Below are 5,650 nucleotides of genomic sequence, written 5' to 3' on the forward strand. Positions count from 1 at the left end.
CTGCTCTCATTCTTTTTAGGTTCAGTGTCTTGGTTGAGTTTATGAAACGGCGACGATGTCAATCTGTAGGAATAATATCTGCCACGTATGGTCCCCACCCCAATGGTGAATCTGGCATCATCGAACGGCATGTGGAGGTGTGTTTTTGTCGGATCTCGTGGATTTCATCGGTGTTGGTCTTCAGGGGATCTGTTTGGACCTAGTCTTTGTTCGTGTGTTTAGGTTTGATCCTTTGTATCTACGACTCTCTTCATCTGTGATGGTTACTACTCTACACTACTAGAAAATACCTTATAGGTTGCAGCTTAACAATAGTGCACTTTACTCCTAGTATGCTGGTTCTATAGGGCCTTAGCACGAGGAATTTCCGACTGTCTACTATAACAAGATTTGTCCATCTCCAGTGAAGGAGGGACGATGATGGCTGCACGCCTTCGACTCGCTCCAATACTTGTAGTTGTCGCTAGGTGGTCCATGTAACTTGTTGTAATTTTCATTACTTATGGTGTTCTCTATACTATCATGATTGATTAGGAATAGAGTGGAAGTTTCTCTTTAATTTTTTTTACAAAAACAGGACCACCGAAGAAAAAGAAATAGGCTTCGCTAGGGCTAAGTCGTGGCTTAGGAATAGGAGTTGAGACTCCTGAAGTACCAGCCTCCAATAAGATGATGCACCATTTGTCGATGCCTAATTCCTTATGTTGCCATCCACGAAGCCTTGGCTAACATTAGCTTGTAGGCAAACTAGCTGCACAGACAGAGAAATGGTTTGAGCCTTGTGCACAAACTTGTCATGATTACTAAACGCTATCAACGAAGTGTTTAGCCCAAGTGCCAGTGAACCAGGGAATGTTCTGCCAGCCGCAGAACTGAGCCATAATTAAATCCAATATAGGCAAATTTTAAGTATTCCTTTTCTGATGTCGCCTATTCTTAAGCTAACTTTTCTGTTCACCTTGCGTTTTTTTTACTCTATGAATTGGTGTATGAGAGAAATGCATTGAAATAACTCGTGGACCAGGGAGAGAATGCACTCGCTTGGTTGTGATATATATATGGCAAATTTTAACATGGTCTCTCTTATCCCCTCTTTTTACATATGAAGTAAGAAGGTAAGAGTTAATTCGACCACTAATTAATATGATCAACGGTTCAGATCTACTACATACTCTTACCCCTCGTGTGAAAAGAGGGGATAAGAGGGAGCATCCTAAAACTGCTCCGGGATAGGCATGGACCAAGTTGAATCAAAACACATTACATGCACCATATACGAGGACCATTATTTATGAAGAAATTCCATACTAAATATCTCATCCACTCATGTTAAAATTTGCCATCCCTGGAAGTTAGGATCATTGTTGTGGACATGAACATCAAGATGCTGCAGAGTGTTGTTCCCTTTGGCATCGTAGAAGATCCATTTAATTCTATCATGGATTCCATGCACTAGCAGACCATGTTAAAATCTTCAATATAGTATCTGATGGAACTTGGAGACTGGAGAGCATGGGCAACCTATGGCAGGAATAAAATCAGCAAGAAGATGATTTTCTTAAGATTGAATTATGAAATCAACTGATGCCGGGTCTTGTATGCAACTGTATCTGCTTGTGACATCCAGTCAGTGGCATTTGACTGATAGATAGAACACATTTTTTTTCTGACAAAGGATGGATAGAAGACATGATTTCCTGTGTTTGTGGTTCGTCGACAACTTGTCAAATATGTTAGTACATTTTTTAATAAAGTACCAACTTTATTGACCCTCCCTCCAAAAAAACTATTAGTCTAGAACAAGAAATTAAAGGTGGTTGTTGCTTTGATATTTTTTCTGAGCAGGCCATTTTTTGCAGAGATGAATTATCGGTTCACGTGGAGAATTATCATTGGTTAGCCCCCCTCTCCCCCACCACCACCACCACCACCCACAAACACGAAATTCGCGCGGGGGGGGGGGGGGGTGGGGGGGTGGTGGGGAGGTGGGGTGAGGGTATTAAGAAAGGGACAACTATCTCTTGTGTAACAATCCTGTTAACACCCAGTAGGTGTAGGACTATTGTATTTTCCACATTCCCTTTTACTTTATTGAAACTAACCTGGTCGGCACAAGACGTGCTTGCAGTGTTGCAAACTGGCAGTCTGTCAGAAGGGACCGAAGACCTATCTGCTATTAGCATTTGCAGTGTTGTGTACGAACTTTGTTGGAGTTGTGTCGAATATTATATACAAGCTAGGTTACAGTTGGACTATGAGTTGTATTGTGTTTACATAGAATGTGGAGTCGTGTCCTACTAGGACACTTGTATCCTAGGTCTCTCATATAGCGAGGGTAGTTACACGATGTAACCTATGCCAACATAATAGCACAGGAACGCAGGGGAAGCCGGCGGCATGTGCTGGCGTCCAGGGCGATCGAGTGCAGTGTTGTAGCGGTATCATGGGGAGGAGCGCTCATAGTCAGGCTCCGGGGATGTAGCCATATCGGTGAACCTCGTTAATAAATTTTGATGTCGTGCTCGTGTGATTGTTTGGTCCTTGGATGATCGACGGTTGCCTCGGATTTATTTTAACAAATGGTATCATAAGTTAGGTGGTTGGAGGCTGCGAATCGTATTGATCTAGAGGAAAATACGAGCGAGACGTGCGGCAGTCGATCAGGCAATCGATTGGGCGGGCGTCAGGCGGCATAGGTACATGTTGTGATTGCTGGCGGGCGGCGCGGGCAGGTTGGATCGGACACAGGATCTCGGCGAGATTTTTCTTTTTGAAAATTTAAAACCCCTTTATTAAGTCGTAATCAAAGTAGCATCATTTACAAGCATAGAGGCAATGGCAATAGGTGCCTCATCAAACCAAGTACCAGGTGGAAAAAATCTAGCAATCCTCGCCAGTTCATGCTCTATAAAATTTCCTTCTCTATGACAGTGCTCGTAATGGACTTGTGATAAATCACAAGCCATGTGATAACAATCGTCGAAAATAGCAGCAACCAATCATGAGAAAGTACCACCATCTTGCATTGCAGTGATCACATTCAAATTATCAGAATTTATAATTAACCTGAAGCATTCAAATGACTGGACAAGATTCAGACCAAAGCGAAGAGCAGTAGCTCGGCGAGATAATTGATGGTGGCGGCGTCATGTGTGAAAGCAGGCTGCAGGCAGAGCGCTAGGTCACGGCGTCCACTCGGTGTGAGGCAAGCGCGTTGCACGGGAAACGTTTTGGAAGCGCGTGTCGTGATAGGTCGTTGACCAGGCGCAGACGACGCAACATCTGAGGAGGCCCAAGTAACGCACGTGTGGGGCTGCGGTCCAGGAGAGGTACTAGTCGAGTTGGCTGTGCGTGTGCTAAGTCCGATCTGGAGTGGTACTGGAGGGTACGTGTGTGCTCGGCAATCACAAGCTACGGGAGATTTATTTGACCCAAAAAAATCGACACATCGCAGACCCAATCGGCGGAGAAGGCATCCATTGATACGGATCCATAGTGCAAGGGTATGACAAAGCAAATAGCTAGGTTGAGCCAAGACAGGAAGCCAAATTTCACGTGAAGACCAACTAGTTGGAATTATTAGTAGTACACGGTGTTCGTGTAATTGGGGCATCACATGGAAGGCTCAGATAATTTTTCATAGGACCAGCTGTACAAAGAACTATGGCGCCAACGGATATCAGGTTTGAGGTGGAGAAGTTTGCCGGAACTGAAAACCTTGGGTTATGGCAGGCACGGGTGAAAGATTTGCTGGCACAACAAGGATGCTTGAAGGCGTTGCGGGAAGTCATGGCAGCTGAGATGGAATTATCATGTGATGGATGGAAATTCATAAAAGACGATTTGGGAGCCTTGAGCGTGTCCTTGCAGTCAGACAAGTTCGGCTGGGTTGGACAAGATGGTCTGACGGATCGACGCAAGTCGGTTGGTACATAAGATGGTGGTGGGATCGGCGACGATGACATAGAAGCGTCATGCTGATGGTGACCGACTTCTGGGGCGTGGAAACACGTGGCGCAAGCCCGAGGGCTTGTGTGGCTTCGACAAGACTATGTCGCGGGGTTGATTCAAGACGATGCACATGTGAGCTTGAAGTAAACGGGGCGCGACGGTGGACTGATCATCTACCACGAAGTCATGTTGAAGGTGGAGCTGGATTGAGGGGCTACAATGTAAGGATCCAGAGAATTGAAGCCTATTCAGTAAGGGGGAAAGCGAGTGACATGTAGTTTGGGTTGGAGCCCAGTGGTCTGATGGAAGCTTGAAACTCGTCATCGGTCGATGATGATTGGTAGTACTCTGTAGTGGGGGTTGAGTGGTGTGGGTTCGCGACCCTTGAGACTCGACCGGAACAGCGGAGACTCGACGCGATAATAGCGGCGAGGTGTGCGGTACGCACGGGGCATGGAGACGGACCAGAGCTCAGGTGGTCATACATGTGGTGAGATAACTGCGTATTTGACTCGGGGTGACTACAAGCGATGGTGAAATTTCTTCAAGTTTCAGACAGACGGTCAAGAAACGAGCGGTGATGTTGAGTTCAGGTAACTCTTATGTGTGGCATCCAATATGTGAGTTGTTCACTTTCACGCAGGTCATTGATTAGTGTGTGATGGAGTTGGACTGATACTCTGAAAGTTGAGAGCACAAACTAGGGTAACAAGGAACTTAATTGTGCTCGAGTGTTGACTGTGATCAAGACAAGAAGGGACTACAAGTTGCAGGTGGTGTCACATGGAGTCTTTGGACTAGCAGCGGTGCTCATGGGATAAACTCAAGTTCAATGTACATGGAAGTTTGACACATGATCGAATCCAAGGTGGTGGAGTTTATTGGAGTTTTGTCGAATATTATGTACAAGATAGGTTACAGTTGGACTATGAGTTTTATTGTGTTTACATAGGATATGGAGTCGTGTCCTAGTAGGACACTTGTATCCTAGGACTCTCATATAGCGAGGGTAGACACACAATGTAACCTATGCCAACATAATAACACAGGAATGCATGAGAAGCCAGCGGCATGTGCCGGCGTCCAGGGCAACTGGGTGCCGTGTTGTAACGGTATTATGGGGAGGAGCGCTCATAGTCAGGTTCCGGGGATGTAGCCATATCGATAAACCTCGTTAACAAATCTTGATGCCGTGTTCGTGTGATTGTTTGGTCCTTGGATGATCGACGGTTGCCTCGAATTTATTTTAACAAACTTGTCCAAAAGTTCTCGCCAATCATCTCAAGGTAATTCTTGGGGACTTGCTCTTTTGTACCAGGCAGGCTCATCTAATTTTTTTAGAAAAACAGAAGAACCCCAGCCTCTGCCTCTGGAAGATGCATGCATTCATTTTCTTAATTATTCACACAAGACTTTACAAAGTCATACAATAGTAAGACTAAAGCCACTGTCTAGGCAACATCTATCGCTACTTCTATCTAGTTGACGAAGGGATCCTGATATTCTGGGCCTAATACCAAACAGATCTCGCAGCCAAACCTAACATTTAAGACCTGAGGTCCCAACCAGGACTCCTGACGGGTATGAGGCACCATCCAGTCCGACGCACTCCTCAACTAGGACGCATGCCGGGTATGAGGCCGCCGCAGCCACCTGTCACCAGGGGCGGAGCCAGGGGGACGAGCAGGGGCCAGCCCCC

This window comes from Triticum dicoccoides, chromosome 7A (genome assembly GCF_002162155.2).
Source record: "Triticum dicoccoides isolate Atlit2015 ecotype Zavitan chromosome 7A, WEW_v2.0, whole genome shotgun sequence".
Classification (NCBI taxonomy): domain Eukaryota; kingdom Viridiplantae; phylum Streptophyta; class Magnoliopsida; order Poales; family Poaceae; genus Triticum; species Triticum dicoccoides.